Here is a 21,100-nt window from a genome sequence, read left to right as displayed (position 1 = left end):
GTCCAGAGAGTGAGCCCAGTCCAGAGAGTGAGCCCAGTCCAGCCCAGTCCAGAGAGTGAGCCCAGTCCAGAGAGTGAACCCAGTCCAGAGAGTGAACCCAGAAGAGAGAGTGAACCCAATCCAGAGAGTGAGCCCAGTCCAGAGAGTGAGCTCAGTCCAGCCCAGTACAGAGAATGAACCCAGTCCAGAGAGTGAGCCCAGTACAGCCCAGTCCAGAGAGTGAGGCCAGTCTAGAGAGTGAACCCATTCCAGAGAGTGAGCCCAATCCAGAGAGTGAGCCCAGTCTAGAGAGTGAACCCATTCCAGAGAGTGAACCCAGAAGAGAGAGTGAGCCCAATCCAGAGAGTGAGCCCAGTCCAGAGAGTGAGCCCAGTGCAGAGTGTTGGTGTGTGAGGTGAGCGGTGAGTACTGGCTGGTGACCGGGGGAGAGGCAGCTCTAGCTTCATGTTTGAATCTGCAGCAGCTTTCACTCCATTACAAGGGTTCGCTCACCTCTTCACCGTCACAGGCTCAGGGTGTGGCTGTCAAAGTCTGTGTTGCAGAGGACGAAACTGACGTGCAAAGGGGCTGTGTGCTGGAACACTGGTGTGGGACACAGGAGAGTGATGCCAGGACCACGTCTGGGATGAGCAGTGTCGACGGGCTGGTCATTTTCACTCTGTAACCTTTCCTTGTACACTTACAGTCTCAAATGTCAGAAGCAAGCTAACAAAACAACAATCAAACCTTTTTTGGTGGCTGCCCTGTCACCCCCTCTGTCTGGAGCCCTGACGTCTTCTCTGCCCAAGAGAGAACCTAGTCCTGGGAGAGCGCCGCGCAGGGCAGGGCATCGCCACAACTGCTTCTGTGGCCTCACCAGGGCCCCTGCCCAGCCTGCAGGCTTCACCTGGAACCTGAGAGGGCAGCAGGCTGACTAAGAGCAGGCAAGGGGTCCAGCCAAATAGTGCTGGGGCCAGCCATGCCATGTTCACCGTGTGACCCCTAAGCGGTAGCTGCCACACAGCACCTTAAGGCTCCTGGGAGCAAAGTGCAGCTCTGCTGGTGGGCCTGCCAGCCTCCTCACACTCCCTTCTGACTGTGTGATGTGATGCTGGAGGTGCAGCAGCCCCCTAGCACCATGAGGCAAGACTTGTGCTAAGGAAGACATGAGACCACGAGGAGGAGACAAGCAACTCCCCCTGGGCCTCCTGGCAGGTGCGTGGGGCCTTTTGTGTCTGGATTGTGTTTTCTTGAGTGACCTTAAACCACTCCTTTTGATTGTTCCAAGCATGTAGCCCAAAGCATTCTGCCTGAGCAACTTGAGATCATGAAGGTAAAACGTGTAACAGCACACAGGGTGCTCAGTACCGTGGAACTGACAGTCCTTCCTGGGCAGCCACGACCCTGAGCAGTGACAAGAAACTCTCCCCATTGTGGTCCCAGGGAGAAGGAAGCTGATCTGCCTGCTGTCTGGGTCCGAGCTGGTGCTGGGAGGTCCCTGTCCTACCCTGACCACTGGAGTGGCCCAGGGGGGTGCAATCTCTCAGGCTCCTCTGAGCCCTTGCTTCACACCTGTCTAGAGAGTCCTTCCAGGCCGCTGTGATGGGGATTTGTGGTGAGAACTCAACAGAAAGGGTGTGAAGGCAGCTGGGACCTTCCTCACCAAGGACATAACATTGCCAGGTACACTGAGGTGATGCAGGTGTCAGGGAGGCCATTTCAGATGGCGGTACGTGCTGAGAAGGACACAGGGCATGGGGTGCCAGAGGCTGATGAGGCATTGAGTCCAGAGAGTCGCCTTCTTGGAGGAGGGGAGATGCTCAGATAGAACCGCGGCTGCAGGCTGGAGTTTTCAGGAGGGCCGGCCAATGGGCTGAGGAGGACGAGGCCAGGGCCGGTGGCTGCAGGAAGGGTGCGTTTGGCCCCTGGTAGAATTCCTGTTCCCCAAGGACCGGGGTTATTGTCTGTCTCCTGACAGCTGTTCCTGTGCCTGGAACACGACCTGGCCAGAGGCAGGTGCTGAACAAATATCCTTTGAATGAACGGACAGTCTGAGTGTACAGATGCACAGGACAGGCAGTGTCAGGCTGCAGAGTAGGGGTAAGTAGATTAGGAGGCAGGGAGAGTCATACGGGGTTTCTAAGCCCAACCTCCCAGCCCCCATAGGGCTCAGCTCTACCCAAGCCTGTCTGTTCCCCCAGACACTCTTTTTTTATGGTAAACTCCCTCTGGCCTTCACTCACCTGTGTGTCCTGCTCTGCATGTCTTAAAAAGTGGCTCTGAGTCTATTCCCACCACCTGTGCCTGAAGCCTCTTTATTCTTAAGCCAGGGAAGCCCCTTCCCTGCCTGGGGATGGCTGGACCTTGTCCGTGCCATGGACTCTACTCTCTGCACTGGTCTGCCCATTCAGGTAACTGCCTCATCCAGGACTGGGAGCATTGATGGGTCAGTGTGTCCCCACTGATTCTAGCAGCCCACCAGGCTGAGTCCTGCTGGCCCGCATCATGACACTGCTGCTTACCAGTGACACAAGGGCACCCTAGAGCACAGGTCATGGAGTGTGCACTGGCCTCAGCTGGACTTTGCAGTCGGGCCAAAAGCCAGAGGGTCGATGCTGTTGGTGCCTGTGTATTTCTTGCTTGGAGACGTGTCTGTTTAGTTCTTCTGCCCTTTTTCGATTGGGTTGTTTGGGTTTTTTTTTTTGTTGTTGTTGTTGAGTTGTATGAGCTGTTTGTATGTTTTGGAAATTAAGTCCTTGTTAGTCATATTGTTTGGAAATATTTTGTCCCATTCTGTAGGTTGTCTTTTTCATCTTATTTATGGTTTCCTCTGCTGTGCCAAAGCTTGTAAGTTTGATTAGGCCCCCTTTGTTTATTTTTGTTTTCATTTCTGTTGCCTTGAGAGACTGACCAAAGAAACCATTGGTATGATTTATGTCAGAGAATGTTTTGCCTGTGTTGTCTTCTAGGGGTTTTTACGGTGTCATGTTTTTCATTTATGTCTTCATTGCTATTGCCTGTTCTCATTGGCTGGTGTGTCTGTCCCTCACCAGTTGGGATAAGTGTCGATTTGGTGGCTTCACTGGGTGGCCCCCTGCTGACCCCTGACTTGTGGGTCCATCCAGCAGTGGGCATGCTGGTGGTCTCCATGTGCTAGCTGATGTGACACGGCACCGAGGGGTCTTGGCTGAGGGTGTTGGCGATGGCCGAGTTGTCTGTGCTGTTGGCAGTAATTTGCCACTGATGTCCAATGCTGAGACTCACATCACAGAGGTTCCTGCAGGGACAAAGGGGAGGGGAGTTGATAGTCTCAGCCAGTGTGACAAAGCAAACCAACATAAAATCTAAAATCAAATGTATCCCTTTTTAGTCTACTCATGATGGAGATGATAAAATGATATCAAGTGATACAAGTTCCAGTTCAAATACTTCACCACAGTATTTTAATAGTTTCCACATGGTTTGTTTACTCTTCCAAAAATCTTTAGGGCATCCTTCAATGTGACTGTCACTATTGGGGAACAGGTTCCCCTTGACATGATTAACTTCAGGGACTGGGAAACTGTTAAGTGCTGAAGGGGAGGTTGGCCCTGGAATGGCCAGTCAGATTCCTGTTTTGAGGGACAGGAGTTGGGAGCATGAAGGGGAGAAGGGGAGGGTGATGCTCCACACTCCCACCTTTCCATCATGCACTGCTCCCTTCTCCCCACCCTTGTTAGGGGAGTCTTGTCTGGTCACTGGCCACGGGGCTGGAGCTGGGCTGAGCACACGAACCAGAGCGGGAGAAGTGGTTGGTCGGGGCTGCCTCGACGGGTCAGGGGCATGTGTCCTGGTTGTTAGAACTGAGCCTCTTCTGTTTGGTCCACTGATGGCCTGAGATGGCCTTGGCCTCACGTGGGTGATCAGAACACAGCTCGTCTGCCCGCTGAGTAGCGTGGGGGCAGAGGAGGCAGCTGGTCCACTGATGGGGCCTGAGATGGCCTTGGCCTCATGTGTGTGATCAGAACACGGTTCGTCTGCCTACTGAGCAGCACAAGGCCACACGTGCATGATCAGAACACAGCTTGTCTGCCCGCTGAGCAGCATGGAGGCAGAAGAGGCAGCATTAGTGGCTGCTGGTTGCAGGTCAGAGGGGAAGGAGAACACCCTCTCCCAGCTTCCTTTCCTGTGAAACATGTGGTACTTTTCAGTCCTAGGTGTCTGTCAGAGACTCTGGGTTTGTGGACATGGCACCGACAGAAGCTTCCCAAGACACTGCAGCTGGAGGGGGAGGCCTGAGTTTTAGAGCAGGATGGTGCTCCTGGAGGGACAGGTTGGCCCTGGAATGGCCAGTCAGATTCCTGTTTTCAGGGCAGGAGTTGGGAGCATGAAAGGAGAACCAGCAGCTGAGCAGGGATGGGGGCAGCTGTGGGGAGGAGGGCCTGTGAGCAGGGGGGACACAGCAGGGGTGGGGCTGCCGGTGGACGACCCTGGTCTGTGGGTGACCCCAGATAGTGGATAGTGGCAGCCCCACAATCCCAGAAGGGCCCCCTTGCTGTGAGACGCTGCCTCCCCTGCTCCGCCCCAGTCCCAGCCCTCTGGACCAGGGTCTCTACTGCTTGAAACCACAAAAGCCTTTGCAGTCCTGGAGCTGCCCCTGCTCATCTCAAGAGGAACCTTCAGTGCAGGAAGATTTTCTTTGATATTCATACTTTAGTTTCCCAGAGTCTTCATATTTTCGCTGGTGGTGTTGCCATGTGTCACTAAGACCCTCCATTGTCTAACGGTGGGCTTCGTGTCACAGACCTCTCAGAGGCCATCCGCTGGGTGAATGTAGGTTCGCCAGACCTCTTAGAGGCCGTCCACTGGGTGAATGCAGGCTCTTGGTCATTCTGGTCTGTCACAGACCTCTTAGAGGTCGTTGAATGAATATTCATCGCTCTGGCCTGTCCGACACCTCTCAGAGGTCATCTGCTGGGTGAATGCGGGCTTGTGGTCACTTTGGCCTGTCACAGACCTCCCAGAGGCCATCTGCTGGGTGCATGTGGGCTTGTGGTCACTCTGGCCTGTCATAGACCTCTCAGCCTCTCAGAGGCCATCTGTTGGGTGCATGTGGGCTTGCCAGACCTCTCAAAGGCCGTCCACTGGGTGAATGCGGGCTCATGGTCACTCTAGTCTGTCACAGACCTCTCAGAGGCCGTCTGATGGGTGAATGTGGGCTTGTGGTCACTCTGGTCTCTCACAGACCTCTCAGAGGCTGTCTGATGGGTGAATGGATACTCATGGTCACTGTGGTCTGTCACAGATCTCTCAGAGGCCATCTACTGGGTGAATGTGGACTTGTGACTACTCTGGCCTGCCAAGACCTCTCAGAGGCTGTCCGCTGGGTGAATGCATAGTCATGGTCACTGTGGTCTGTCACAGATCTCTCAGAGGCCATCTGATGGGTGAATGCAGGCTCGTGGTCACTCTGGCCTGTCACGGACCTTTCAGAGGCCATCTGTTGTGTGAATGCAGGCTCGTGGTCACTCTGGCCACATAGTCTCCGTGGGGCTGTTAAGAGGCACTGTGCGGCTGCCCCACCTGGGGGCGCCTTATCCCACTCTTGCTACCCACAAGCTAGGTCTGGAGAAGGCCAGTCCCAGGGAGAAGCCACTTTCTGACTTCATCTCGCATCCCAGGAACTAGTCTTCCAGCCTAAGCAGGTCACTTGGGGTTTCCTGTGTTAGTGCTTATAGCTCACATCCCCTAGAGAGAGTGTTTGAGCTGGGGACACAGGTCCCCTGCCACTGGATGTGACATGAGACCATGTTCCCAGGGATGTACCAGAAAGGGTGATGGAAGAACTCCTGCCCTACTCACACTGTGCCCCCAGCCCCTGCCTTCTCCCCACTCAGGTATGGAATGTGGGAGAGAAGGAGGGGGAACCTGGGTCCCCAGTGAGACCCTCTTGGCAAAGCTGGGCCTTGGTCGGGCTTGGAGTGTGTGACCAAGAGTTTACTTGACAGGGTGCCACATTTAGAAGGCCTCCTGCAGTGTAGGTTTCAGGGCTACATAGCAACTAAGTGCAGAGCATGGTGGCTGAGCTGGTAGCTCTGGATCCTTCAGGCTGAATGCTGAACCCTGAATGTTGGAAGACTGTCTGGAGTCACAAGACGTGCTTGCTCTCTCTGCTGAGATGATCAAAATGGGAACCCAGGTTCCCCCTCCTACTTTCTATCAGCTATCAGACTGCAGCCACTCCCCACCGTGAGCCCAGAGAAAACTCGGGAAGGAGAATACTTGCTCTCTAGCAGCTATCAGACTGCAGCCACTCCCCACAGTGAGCCCTGAGGAAACTCGGGAAGGAGAATACTTGCTCTCTAGCAGCTATCAGACTGCAGCCAGTCTCCACTGTGAGCCCTGAAGAAACTCAGGAAGAAGACAGGATACTGGCCCCAGATGGTGAAGTGTGTATCAAAAGGAATAATTTCAATGAGATGACTCTTGCATCTTCCCATACATAGAAAAATGCTAAATTCCTTACCTATAGATGCTGCCTCCAGTTTTGAAGTCCTAAAAGATTCTCACTGAATAAAACTTAACTCTCAACACCTAGGTTATAAATATTTTTATGTCTACACATATGAAGTAGATACTTTCCAAAGAACAACAGAAGACAAATCTCAACATTTGGAACACTGGCACCAATGGTGGACACTCCCCCAAAGATGTAACTGATGGAGTAATTAGAGCAATCATCACCCATTTTTCCATAAGATTGTGGAATGGACACTGACAGTGGGGAACTATTACAGGGAAGAACAAAATCTGACTCCATGTTTTAAAATTAAAAAAAAAAAATTAAATCTTTTACTTTAAGCTTTGCTTCCTGTTGGTTTGTTTACTACAAGGATACTGTAACATATATAATGGCCTACCTCAGGAAACTCTGCCCCTCTGCCTTTGTTCGGGACCTGTCCACCTGTGGATGGGTACAGGAAGGGAGAAAGTAACACATCTCCCGAGGCTGGCCATTTCCAGGAGCTATTTGCCAGATTAATGGCCTTTTTACTTTACTTCCTTACCTCCCCAGCTCTGTGTTCTATAAAAGACACTGGCATCCAGACCCCAACAAGGTGGTTTCTTTAAGATATTAGTCTGCTATCTTCTTGGTCTGCCAGCTTTCTAAGTAAAGTCATATTCCATGCCTCAGCACCTCACCTCTGATTTATTGACCTGTTGTGTGGCAAGCAAAGCGAGCTTGGACTTGGTAATAATCCCACATGCCTTGCAGTCAAAAAATCAAAACATAAAATGGAAGCAATATGTAACAAATTCAATAAGGACTCCAAAAATGGACCATATCAAAAAGACCTGAAGCCATAAGCAAAAAAGAACTCAGTGGTTGTCTGAAAATTTTAGATATGGGGTTAGTACCCTCTTGCCAGTACCCCCTGAAGCCACACTGGACAGTTAGGCCCTGTCCATTCAGGACACCTTCTCCAGACCCCAGGTGCTGTTGCCCCCAGTGCTCACCTGGATCTCAGGAGGTAGAAGAGACACAACCTGGGGGGTCTCTTCTCTTGTCCAGGGGAGCGTCACACCAGCCACTCTATCTCCCTGCCCGTAATAAACACACCATAAGGAGCGTCTTGTTGGCACCTGGGCCAGTGATGCTGTGAACACCTGGACTGCCTTGTCCTTGTGAGATCTGATATGAAGACAACACAGAAAGAGAATCAGCCAAGAAGGATCTGATCAGGAGTAAATCCCTCTTCACAAGGACCCTGTGAGACCTAAGCACTTGCTCTGCTCACCCTGCACCGACTTTTGGGAACTGGCCTTTGTCATTCTCTGGGCAGGAGGTGGGAGAGACAACCCAGTCTTTCTTCTACCTGCTGAGACCCAGGTGGGCCCTGGAGGCAGCAGAACCTCCACCTGGAGTCCAGAGAGGATGTCTTGAATGGACAGGGCCTAACCATTCAGTGAGGCCAGCCCTTGTCCATACTGCATTGACCTGCTGCAGGGTCTTGGGTTCCCTGGCATCCAGCTCACCCATTGCTAACCCCGGCATGAGGTGTCTTGGGAGCCCCTCGCTGGCAGGCACCCAGGAGTAGAAAGCTGCATACCCAGTGAGAAATAAAAATTTCCTCCTTAGTCTCCACATGAAAGGGAACTGTGAGCAGATGAAGCCACCTAAGAGAGGGCCAAGTTAACACTGAGGCTGAAGACCTGTTTCATGTTTCCTAGGCTCACAGGCACCCAGAACTTCCTGTTACCTACAGTAATCAGCACTTTGTAGTTCCTTTTCACATTCCTATATCAGACTTTCCCCCTATTATCCCATCTCTGCCCATTTTTCCTTGGAAAATATATGGAAATGTCTTTGAAAGCATCTTTGGCCTAAGAAAAATAATTGAGTTCATCAGTGACTTACTAATATAAGTCAGACTTTAGAGCTGGGCCTTCTTCTCCACCTTGGGTGCAGGGAGTAGCCTGAAGCTAGTGGATGGTCTCTGTGAGACAGGGATGAATAATTTCCTTCCTGACTGTGTCCTGCTTAACTGAGCAAACACTGAGTCTCCTAACTCTCCCTGGACACAGAGCAGTTGATGATGCAGTGTCCTGTTCCACCCCACTCCATCCCACTGTCTCAGACAGGACCAGGCACTCCCATCCTGTGTATGTTCACAGAGTTTGCTCAGTGGCTCAGGCAAGTAGTCTGTGGTCCTTCAGGGACCACCTCCATGTCCTTCCTATAGAGCTGGCTTTGCCACTCTGCCTCTCACCATGGGCTTCCACTCTGTTCTCCCAGTATCTCCCTCAGTGCTCTCCTCTGGGGACCTGTTGGGGCTCATGGCCATGGCACTACCTCAAGGCCAAGGTTACCTGTGGAAGAAGAAGATGCTGAGATAGCCTAGACCACTGTCCAGAGCCAGGTCTGTCTTCCTTGGGTAGAGTGTCCATTGCAGGAACGTGTCGGGAAAGTCAGGGTGGGGGTATTGATGGGACAGAGGGATCCTAACCAGCTATGGCAGACCACCCTAATGTGAACTAGATTTGGTTTCTTTGATTCCTCTACAATTCGGCCCCTCTGAGGAAAGGCAGGGGAGTGTGGTGTCTGTGGGTGACAGAGGGAGTCCTGAGGAGACCTGGAAGCCCCTAACTGCTGGACTGGGGTCAGGTTGAAATAAGGGCTCTCTTCCAGTGCTGGAGAGGGAATATTTCTCCAAAAAGCCTTTTGGGGATCTCCGCCTGGGTACTCGGAAAATCTGGGCATAACATGGTTTCTACATCTAAGGGACAGGTCGCTTGGCTTGAGATCTGGGTCACACCAGCTGAAGGAACTGGGGTTCCTTAGAAGGAGGGGATGGGGGGGTCTTTCGGCTGATGTAGAATGCACAGGGTGAGAGAACTTGGGATCTTTGAGGCTGACGAAATTGGGGGTCTCTCATTAAGGGGCTTTAGGTGTCCAACATTCAGGACAGTTGGGGTCTTGAGCTTGACAGGAATAAGAGTCCCCAGGCTGAGGTATTCAGGGTCTCTGAGGTTAAGGAAATTTGGTCTCTCTGCGGGTGCTGTTTTTAGGGTGCCTCTGGCTGAGGGGAATTGGGGTTCCTCTAGGTATTTGGGGGTCGCAGCACTAGGGGATTCGGTGTTTCTGTGGGTGAAGGGACTTGTAGTTCCTAAGCTGACGAGACACGAGCTCCCTTCAGGTAGGACCCGGGTTCCTCAAAGTTGACGGGATTTGGGGTTTCCCAGCCAGGAATTGGAAGACGCCAGGCTAAGAGTTTACCAGGGTTTCACAGGGCGCTTTTCCGTCTGTCCTTCGGCGCTGCCCACCCCGGCCGGGTGCGCGCTCGGAGGTGGGTGGTGTCTAGCCGAGCCTGGTCCAGTCCTCCCTGGCGAAAGGCAAGCAGTCGGCTTATACAGGCCAGTCAGGCACAAGCCTCCAATCGGCGTTGCTACCGAAGCAGCCTGGCCAATAGGCGCCGGGGGAGTGCGGAGCACGCAGAAGGTCCCGCCCCAGCTCGGGGATTGGTTGCTCTGCGTCCCGCGCGTGTCTGTCAAGAGGCCGCCAGCGCGCAGGCGCGTCTAGGCAATTTTCTTTGTTTTCAGGCGTCCAGTCGTAGTCCTGGACCCTCAAGTCGGCGGTGGGTTCTCAGGCTGGGTGTTTCCTTCCAGTTCCCTGAACTAGACTCTCACCTCCACCAGACTTGAAATCCTGTTCTCGAACTTTCTCCCAGGCCCACCTGTGCCCTACTTTGTCAAATCCACTTTTGGCAAGAACTGTATGTGATGAGTACTGCCTTATTCAGGGGAAAACTGTGTAATTAACTAAATTCAGATGAGACACAAGATAAATAACATATGGTCAAAGATTTAAAGGCAACGCATGGAATAATAAGTATATTAGGAAAAACTTGGATGATTTTAAACCTCAAAGTAGAAGTGGTACTGGTGAGTAATCTGTATATTTAATGTAGGTATAGCCTTCCCTGGTAGCTCAGCCGGTAAAAAATCCTCCTGCAATGCGGGAGACCTGGGTTCGATCCTTGGGTTGGGAAGATACCCTGGAGAAAGGCATAGCAACCCACTCCAGTATTCTTGCCTGGAGAATCCCCATGGATAGAGGATCCTGGCGGGCTACAGATCATGGGATTGCAAAGAGTTGGACATGACTGAGCGACTAAGCACAATGTAACTATTAAAAGGCTTCAGAAATGAGTTATAAATAAAACCTCAAAGCCCTGCCAGTGTTTTCCATAAAAGGAGGCATTGAATTGGAGGATGATGGAGCGACAGAAGAGAGTTTGCTTGACACCTACTGGCTTCACAAGATAAAACGGGGACGCTGTTTCTGGCTCTTACCTAGCTCTGCTCGCAGAAAAAATAACATGATTTCCATGTACTGGAAGTGTTAGGTAGTTAGAATAGGGGAAAGGAGTCCAGAATGGTGGCGGCTAAAAGACCTGGAAGGGAAAAGCCCACGAAAATAGAACAAAGGAGTGAGAACACTCCTGGCTAGCCCAATTTACATGAAACAGGCCCAGGGACAGAGAAACATATAAAAAGAGGAGCCAAAGCCCTTTTCTCTTGTTCTCCTGCGCGATGGGGCGCTCTTCTCTTTGCGTCTTTGGATCGTCGTGCCCTCACGCCTCGAAAATGGATTTTCCTGCTAGCATCTAAATAAAATAGAGCTGTAACACTGAGCTGTAACACTGATTTATTTAAGAGCTATAACATGGTCCAGTCGAGACCTGAGAGCTATAACACCGTCTGTCCTCCGAGAGCTGTGACCCGCCAAGGGGGCTTTAAAAGCATCAATTTTTCGGCGCTCAGCTTTCTTCACAGTCCAACTCTCACATCCATACATGACCACTGGAAAAACCATAGCCTTGACTAGACGGACCTTTGTTGACAAAGTAATGTCTCTGCTTTTTAATATGCTGTCTAGGTTGGTCATAACTTTCCTTCCAAGGAGTAAGCATCTTTTAATTTCATGGCTGCAATCACCATCTGCAGTGATTTTGGAGCCCCCAAAAATGAAGTCTGACACTGTTTCCACTGTCTCCCCATCTATTTCCCATGAGGTGATGGGACCAGATGCCATGATCTTAGTTTTCTAAATGTTGAGCTTTAAGCCAACTTTTTCACTCTCCTCTTTCACTTTCATCAAGAGGCTCTTTAGTTCCTCTTCACTTTCTGCCATAAGGGTGGTGTCATCTGCATATCTGAGGTTACTGATATTTCTCCTGGCAATCTTGATTCCAGCTTGTGCTTCTTCCAGACCAGTGTTTCTCATGATGTACTCTGCATATAAGTTAAATAAGCAGGGTGACAACATACAGCCTTGACGTACTCCTTTTCCTATTTGGAACCAGTCTGTTGTTCCATGTCCAGTTCTAACTGTTGCTTCCTGACCTGCATATAGGTTTCTCAAGAGGCAGGTCAGGTGATCTGGTATTCCCATCTCTTGAAGGATTTTCCACAGTTTATTGTGATCCACACAGTCGAAGGCTTTGGCGTAGTCAATAAAGCAGAAATAGATGTTTTTCTGGAACTCTCTTGCTTTTTCGATGATCCAGATGATGTTGGCAATTTGATCTCTGGTTCCTCTGCCTTTTCTAAAACCAGCTTGAACATCTGGAAGTTCTCAGTTCACGTATTGCTGAAGCCTGGCTTGGAGAATTTTGAGCATTACTTTACTAGCGTGAGAGATGAGTGCAATTGTGCGGTAGTTTGAGCATTCTTTGGGATTGCCTTTCTTTGGGATTGGAATGAAAACTGACCTTTTCCAGTCCTGTGGCCACTGCTGAGTTTTCTAAATTTGCTGACATATTGAGTGCAGCACTTTCACAGGATCGTCTTTCAGGATTTGAAATAGCTCAACTGGAATTTCATCACATCCACCAGCTTTGTTCTTATACTGGGGTCTTAAAGGAAGCCCGGAGGTATGCAACAGGGCTTCACATGTCAGGCGATAGATACCCAGTAGGGGAAACTGCAGTACCCTCCTCCGATCCTAACTGGAATTATAATGACCCTGAGCACATCTGGGAAAGGGATCATTTTCTAATCTGTATAAAGGTAGGACTGAAAGCAGCCCAGCAAAAAGTAATCAGCTATGCCCAGGTCTCAGCAATAACTCAGGAGTCCAATGAGAACCCCATTGCCTTTCTAGATAGGCTAAAAGAGGCCCTCCAAAAGTTTACCAATTTGGACTTAGACTCTTACGAAGGACAGGTGATTTTAAAGGACAAATTCCTGTCCCAGTGTGCATCAGATATCAGAATTAAGTTACAACAGCTACAGCAGCGGGACTCCGCTGCCTCTCTAGATGAGATGATCCAGACAGCCACCAATACCTTTTATAGCAGAACAGGAGAAGGAGGCCAAGGCCCAGGAGAGGGAGAGAAGGAAAGAGACAAGGCATGCCCAGATGCTGGCCGCCCTCCAGGGCAGCCCGATGGCACACCCCGAGCCCTTGAATGACAAGGCACGAGGCAAATGCCTAATCTGTAGACAGGCGGGGCATTGGGCCAAAGAGTGTCCTAACTGCGACAAGTCTCCTAGAACAGCTTGCCACAAATGCCATCAACTGGGACATTGGGTAGTACTCTGCCCTCGGGACCCAAGAGCCTCAAGGTCAAGCGCCTTCCCTCACGATGGTTCAAGAGGACTGAAGCGTCCAACTCCAGCCAGCCCGCCTGTCACAGATAACCATCACGGGGCTGGAGCCAGGGACGCAACTGGATGTGGTAGGTAGGTCCGAGAATTTCTTGGTTGACACAGGGGCTACCTACTCTGTCTTGATCTCCTACTCCGGAGCCTTCTCCTCCCAAACCTGTACCATTTTGGGTGCTACAGGAAAAGCAACTACTAGAAGATTTCACCCAAGCCCTTCTTCGTTGCTGGGATGGACAGATATTCTCCCACCAGTTTCTGGTGGTCCCTGAGTGTCCTACTCCCTTAATGGGAAGAGACAAACTCACTAAACTGGGGACCACCCTTGTGATGGGAAGCTTTTCAGCCCCTAGGGCCCTACAGTTTCTGGTTACTACTGAAGAATCCATTACACCTTCTCCAATAGAGAGGGAACAAAGACTATGGGAGGACAAAATTAATCCCCAGGTGTGGGACCAGGAGATTCCTGGATGAGCCCACCAAGGTGAACCAGTCATCATTCTCCTCTGAGATCCCACTCGGTTTCCTAACAGAAAACAATATCCTCTCAAAAGAGAGGCTCGGGAGGGACTACAGCCTTTAATAAATAAATTCCTTGCTTGTGGGCTACTGGTCCCCACCAGTTCGCCATGTAACACCCCAATCCTCTCAGTAAAGAAAAAGGATGGAACCTGGCGAATGGTTCAAGATCTCTGAATCATAAATGAAGCTGTAGTCCCCCTCCATCCCACAGTACCCAATCCCTTTGTAATCCTGGGAGAAATCCCACCCAGTGCCAAGTGGTTTACAGTCTTGGATCTCAAAGATGCATTTTTTTTTTTTTTTTTGCATACCACTGGCTAAAGAATCCCAATATCTTTTTGCCTTTGAGTGGGAGGCCCCAGGACAAAAACACCAACAGATGACTTGGACAGTATTACCTCAGGGGTTCAGAGACAGCCCCCACTTGTTTGGACAGGCCCTTAGCCAGGATCTCCTAGATCTGGACCTCAGACCTAATGGGAAAATATTACAATATGTAGATGACCTACTAATCTGCTCTCCAAATGAGAAAAGTGCCCAACAACGTGCAATTCAGATTCTAAACTTTTTGACAGAAAAGGAATATAAATTCTCCTATGCTAAGGCACAGATGGTCGAGACAAAGGTCACTTACCTGGGAGTTCAGATTACACATGGGTCCAGGAGGCTGTCCTCTGATCGGGTACAAGGAATCCTCCAGTTGCTCTCCCCCACAACTCGAAAACAATTGCGAGCTTTCCTGGGGCTAACTGGGTACTGTAGAATCTGGATATCCAACTATGGTCTAATTGCCCAGCCCTTATATAAAAGCTTAAAGGGACGAGATGATTCAATCCCACTAATGTGGGGAACTCCTCAAAAGGAGGCAGAGGCTATACTAAAACAGGCCTTAACTCAGGCACTGCCTTGAGGTTGCCAGATCAAAAAAAAGCATTCTAACTTTATGTCCATGAAAGAGAGGGAATAGCCTTGGGAGTGTTAACTCAAAGGTTGGGATCTGAGCCCCAGCCTGTAGCTTACTTATCCAAGAGACTTGATCCAACCGCCCAAGGCTGGCCTCCCTGCCTTTGAAATCTTGCAGCTATTGCAATTATGATAGAAGATGCTTTAAAACTCCCCTTTGGGGGCAAACTAACTATTTTTACCAGTCACCAAGTAAAACAACTCCTAAATGGGAGAAGCCATTTATGGATGTCTGATCAAAGAATCCCCAGATATCAAGTAATACTGATGGAAAATCCAGGCCTCACTATATCCCCTTGTGAGGTTCTTAACCCAGCCACCCTCCTGCCTACCCCTGAGGGCTCTCTCCCCTTTCACTCCTGTCTAGAAACCTTGGACCACTGGACAAAACCCCGAGAGGGATTGTCAGAAGATCCTCTGACCAATCCTGAGGAAATCTGGTACACTGATGGAAGCAGCTTTGTCTTGGATGGAAAAAGAAGAGCCGGATATGCAGTAGTCTCCAATTTTGAGACCACAGAGCCTAAGCCTCTGCCACCAGGTCAAGCTACAACATGCAGCACCAGTTCAACAACAATATAAAACTACAGCCAACCACGGGAAACATCAGTCACCCTTAGATGGACACCGCTATAAGGACTCTGAGGCCTGAGACTAACAAGAGGGGGAGGCCCAATGCCCCTCGCCATCCCAGTTCAGCAGGAAGTAGCCAGAGAGACCTCGACGCCCCTATTCCCAAAGAATTGGGCCTCCCATCTTTTGAGGGGGGAATGTTAGGTAGTTAGAATAGGGAAAAGGAGTCCAGAAGGGTGGCGGCTAAAAGACCTGGAAGGGAAAAGCCCACAAAAATAGAACAAAGGAAGGTCCGAGGACCAGAGTGAGAACCTCAGATAAAACAAACAACACTCCTGGCTGGCCCAATTTACATAAGACAGGCCCAGGGACAGAGAAACATATAAAAAGAGGAGCCAAAGCCCTCTTCTCTCACTCTCTCGCGTGATGGGGCGCTCTTCTCTTCATGTCTTTGGATCGGTTGTGCCCTCACGCCTCGAAGATAGATTTTCCTGCTATCATCTAAATAAAATAGAGCTGTAACACTGAGCTGTAACACTGATTTATTTAAGAGCTATAACACGGTCTGTCCTCCGAGAGCTGTGACCCGCCAAGGGGGCTTTAATGTCCGTCACTCCAAATTTTTGCTGTGACGAGACAAAGAACCGAGGAGCATGCACTCGCCTGACAGAAGCAAGACAACTGACTGTAGAATTATTATCAAGGGGGGCCAGGAGTGCTGGTTGGGAGTCTGGATGGAGAGATAATACCAGAAAAGTGGATTTGCCTCTTGGGGGATGTTGAACCAGAAGATATCTCAGCCAAAGCTCATGGGAAGGAAAGGTGTATTACTTGAAGAAGTATGGAGAATGGAGAACATCAGGGAGCTTTCCAGAGCAATGTCTCTCCAAACTACAGTTGGGGAAGCTTTAATCTATTGGAACAGGCATGTTCAGGCTTCCCTGGTGGCTCAGATGGTAAAGAATCCGCCTGCAGTGCAGGAGACCTGGGTTCGATCCCTGGGTCGGGAAGATTCCCCTGGAGGAGGGCATGGCGGCCCACTCCAGTATTCTTACCTGGAGAATCCCATGGACAGAGGAGCCTGGCAGGCTACAGTCCACAGGGTCGAAAAGAGTCAAACACAACTGAAGTGATTTAGCATGCACGCTGTCTCCATAGTGGCTGTTCCCAGTTGACTTTCCAGCATCGATGGAGGAGGGTTCTCATTTCTTCACATCCTCTCCAGCCTTGGTCTTTGTAGAATGTTTGACGGTGGCCATTCTGATCCGTGTGAGGTGATACCTCATTGTAGTTTTGATTTGGATTTCTCTAATATTTAGCAAGGTTGACATCATTTCCTGTGATTTTTTTTAAAGGGTATGAGTGAAACCTCTTGCAGTTGACTTCTTGAATGTCTGCCCTGTTTTTTTGATGAACACTCCTAGAACATTTCTTGAGGGCAATTGTTTACTCAACCCCACAGGCCTTCTGAATATTGTGAACATCAGCACAGCTTTTAACGTTGTTGTTATGGAAAACAGCCACAGGGTGGCAGCATTTCTTCATGCCCCTTTTCTCTTACTGTCTCTGTAATTTCATTTTGGTCTTATATTGGAATAGAGTTGATGTCCTCAAACAACCATTTTGCCTTTTTGCATTTCTTTTCCATGGGGATGGTCTTGATCCCTGTCTCCTGTACAATGTCACGAACCTCCATCCATAGTTGATCAGGCTCTCTGTCTATCAGATCTAGTCCCTTAAATCTATTTCTCACTTCCACTGTATAGTCATAAGGGATTTGATTTAGGTCATACCTGAATGGTCTAGTGGTTTTCCCTACTTTCTTCAGTTTAAGTCTGAATTTGGCAATAAGGAGTTCATGATCTGAGCCACAGTCAGCTCCTGGTCTTGTTTTTGCTGACTGTATAGAGCTTCTCCATCTTTGGCTGCAAAGAATATAATCAATCTGATTTCCGTGTTGACCATCTAGTGATGTCCATGTGTAGAGTCTTCTCTTGTGTTGTTGGAAGAGGGTGTTTGCTATGATCAGTGCATTCTCTTGGCAAAACCCTATTAGCCTTTGCCCTGCTTCATTCCATACTCCAAGGCCAAATTTGCCTGTTACTCCAGGTGTTTCTTGACTTCCTACTTTTGCATTCCAGTCCCCTATAATGAAAAGGACATCTTTTTGGGGTGTTAGTTCTAAAAGGTCTTGTAGGTCTTCATAGAACCGTTCAACTTCAGGTTCTTCAGCGTTACTGGTTGGGGCATAGGCTTGGATTACCATGATATTGAATGGTTTGCCTTGGAAACGAACAGAGATCATTCTGTCGTTTTTGAGATTGCATCCAAGTACTGCATTTTGGACTCTTTTGTTGACCATGATGGCTACTCCATTTCTTCTAAGGGATTCCTGCCCACAGTAGTAGATATAATGGTCATCTGAGTTAAATTCACCCATTCCAGTCCATTTTAGTCCGCTGATTCCTAGAATGTCGACATTCACTCTTGCCATCTCCTGTTTGACCACTTCCAATTTGCCTTGAGGCCTTACAAATAGCTGTGAAATGAAGAGAAGCTAAAAGCAAAGGAGAAAAGGAAAGATATTCCCATTTGAAAGCAGAGTTCCAGAGAATAGCCAGGAGAGATAAGAAAGCCTTCCTCAGCGATCAGTGCAAAGAAATAGAGGAAAACAACAGAATGGGAAAGACTAGAGATCGCTTCAAGAAAATTAGAGATACCAAGGGAACATTTCAAGCAAAGATGGGTTCAATAAAGGACAGAAATGGTATGAACCTAACAGAGGCAGAAGATATTAAGAAGAGGTGGCAAGAATACACAGAAGAACTGTACAAAAAAGATCTTCATGACCCAGATAATCACAATGGTGTGACCACTCACCTAGAGCCAGACATCCTGGAATGTGAAGTCAAGTAGGCCTTAGAAAGCATCACTATGAACAAAGCGACTGGAGGTGATGGAATTCCAGTTGAGCTATTTCAAATCCTGAAAGATGATGTGTGAAAGTGCTGCACTCAATATGCCAGCATGTTGGGGAAACTCAGCAGTGGCCACAGGACTGGAAAAGGTCCATTTTCATTCCAATCCCTAAGAAAGGCAATGCCAGAGAATGCTCAAACTACCGCACAATTGCACTCATCTCACACGCTAGTAAAGTAATGCTCAAAATTCTCCAAGCCAGGCTTCAGCAATACGTGAACTGAGAACTTCCAGATGTTCAAGCTGGTTTTAGAAAAGGCAGAGGAACCAGAGATCAAATTGCCAACATCATCTGGATCATCGAAAAAGCAAGAGAGTTCCAGAAAAACATCTATTTCTGCTTTATTGACTATGCCAAAGCCTTTGACTGTGTGGATCACAATAAACTGTGGAAAATTCTTCAAGAGATGGGAATACCAGATCACCTGACCTGCCTCTTGAGAAACCTATATGCAGGTCAGGAAGCAACAGTTAGAACTGGACATGGAACAACAGACTGGTTCCAAATAGGAAAAGGAGTACGTCAAGGCTGTATGTTGTCACCCTGCTTATTTAACTTATATGCAGAGTACATCATGAGAAACACTGGTCTGGAAGAAGCACAAGCTGGAATCAAGATTGCCAGGAGAAATATCAATAACCTCAGATATGCAGATGACACCACCCTTATGGCAGAAAGTGAAGAGGAACTAAAGAGCCTCTTGATGAAAGTGAAAGAGGAGAGTGAAAAAGTTGGCTTAAAGCTTAACATTCAGAAAACTAAGATCATGGCATCTGGTCCCATCACCTCATGGGAAATAGATGGGGAGACAGTGGAAACAGTGTCAGACTTCATTTTTTGGGGCTCCAAAATCACTGCAGATGGTGATTGCAGCCATGAAATTAAAAGATGCTTACTCCTTGGAAGGAAAGTTATGACCAACCAAGATAGCATATTAAAAAGCAGAGACATTACTTTGCCAACAGAGGTCCGTCTGGTCAAGGCTATGGTTTTTCCAGTGGTCATGTGAGAGTTGGACTGTGAAGAAAGCTGAGCGCCGAAAAATTGATGCTTTTTGAACTATGGTGTTGGAGAAGACTCTTGAGGGTCCTTTGGACTGCAAGGAGATCCAACCAGTCCATCCTGAAGGAGATCAGTCCTGGGTGTTCATTGGAAGGACTGATGCTGAAGCTGAAACTCCAGTACTTTGGCCACCTCATGCGAAGCGTTGACTCATTGGAAAAGACCCTGATGCTGGGAGGGGTTGGGGGCAGGAGGAGAAGGGGGCAACAGAGGATGAGATGGCTGGATGGCATCACCGACTCGATGGGCATGAGTTTGAGTCAACTCTGGGAGTTGGTGATGGACAGGGAGGCCTGGTGTGCTGCGATTCATGGGGTCGCAAAGAGTCGGACACGACTGAGTGACTGAACTGAACTGAGTGTTGCTGTTCAATGCTGTGTTTGTATCAGGTGTACGGGAACTTAATTAAGCCATGCATAAACTCATATCTATTCCTTTTCAGGTTCTTTTCCCCGTATACAGAAGATCCTAAAAAGTACTGAGAAGCAAGAGTTGGAGAATAGAATAAAAATGCAACAAAATGTGGTGGAGGTGTTGGAAACAAATGGAAAATCCAAGAAATGTAATCCTGTAGAAGCAGGGTTCTACAATATTTTTACATATTTATTTATTTATTTGTCTTTGTCAGGCCTTAGTTGTGACACTTGGGATCGTCACTGCATCCCGCAAAGTCTTTGATTGAGATGCATGGACTCTCTAGTTGCGGCTTGTGGACTAGTTGCTCTGAGGCCTGTGGGATCTTAGTTCCCAGACCAGGCATCCAACCTGACCCCTGCATTACAAAGTGGAGTCTTAAACCCTCGATGCTCAGGGAAGTCCCGAAGGCTCTGCAGATTTAAAGCACAGAAATTGGACTTTGGGATTCTTGATGGTGGGTCCATTTTGTCTAAGAAACTGCCAGAGAAGCCACCCACCATCCCTATTGGCTTTGATTTTGAAACAGAGAAAAGAATCAAACAATGAGAAGCAAAGAAGGTATAGGAGGATAAACATTTTAAATTTCATGCGGAGCCTTGCCTTTCTTGTAGCTTGTTAGATGTTGTGGGTGTTCCTGAAAAGAAAGAAATTCCACTCATTGACCCTAGGTCACCTGCCTTTGTTGGGAAAAAGAGAACCCCAAAACCCACCCAAGAAGATGAAGATGAGGAACAGCCAGTAGTGATAAGAGGTTGACAATTGCCCCACTATGGAGTACCTTTTAAGCCCAAAATCCCGGTGAGGAGAACTATGGAAATAGGCCCTTTCTCTTTTGATTCAAAAAATTCACTTACAGAAGGAGAAGAAAATAAAACAACTGCAGAAAGAGGAGGTGCCCAACTTCTAGGCACTTCCTTTGCTTCATTTTAACACCATTAACCTGCAGGAGAAGATGAAGAACACAACTCAGGCTGAGCCTTTTGCTTGGAGCCTGGCAGAAGAGGTGCTTGAAGGCACAGACTTGGGTTCTCTCCGTGCCCTGGTGACAAGGAAGGCTCCTCCTGCTGTGATGGAAAGAGCACCTCTGGTTCCCGGATGGTGTCTGCAGTGAAGTCTAGCAGTGGAGTCGACTGGAGAACTTGGGTGGTACCCACATAGTCAGGGGCTGCTCACCTACAGTAATTTGTGTGGCTTCCATCCTCCTCCTCTGCTTTAGAAATATCAGAATATATAGTAATTTATTCACTTAAAGTATAATTTTTTCTGCTTTTATTTTTTTATATTTAAATCTAAAAGATACTTGATTTCATTTATAGTTTATGTCTGATTCTTTTCTCTTCTCTGTGGAAAATGAATTTGGAGTTAAGGGGCCCTTTGCTGTGAGTGGGGAGCCTCGTTAACCACATGATGAGTAAGAAACTTGACTGATGTGTCCCTCACTGAGGCTGTCTGCGG

At 48.8% G+C, this 21,100-nt stretch overlaps 1 protein-coding gene across 2 annotated transcripts in view; it reads left to right on the top strand.

Annotated features, from left to right (window-relative positions):
- The window catches only part of GAS8 (growth arrest specific 8), a 38,871-nt gene extending 17,982 nt beyond the window's left edge, over nucleotides 1-20,889 (top strand). The window contains exon 12 of one of the 2 annotated variants that reach the window (XM_043436632.1): nucleotides 19,671-20,889. The gene's annotated coding sequence lies outside the window, so the exon portion shown is untranslated. Of the gene's footprint in view, nucleotides 1-6,181; nucleotides 6,794-19,670 lie in introns of those variants that run through there. The other variant, XM_043436633.1, reaches the window with a different exon arrangement.
- The last annotated feature ends 211 nt before the right edge of the window (nucleotides 20,890-21,100 follow it).

Source organism: Cervus canadensis, chromosome 18 (assembly GCF_019320065.1).
Source record: "Cervus canadensis isolate Bull #8, Minnesota chromosome 18, ASM1932006v1, whole genome shotgun sequence".
In the NCBI taxonomy this organism is placed as follows: domain Eukaryota; kingdom Metazoa; phylum Chordata; class Mammalia; order Artiodactyla; family Cervidae; genus Cervus; species Cervus canadensis.
Note: the sequence above shows the minus strand (reverse complement) of the source record. Positions and strands in the feature narration are given on the sequence as shown.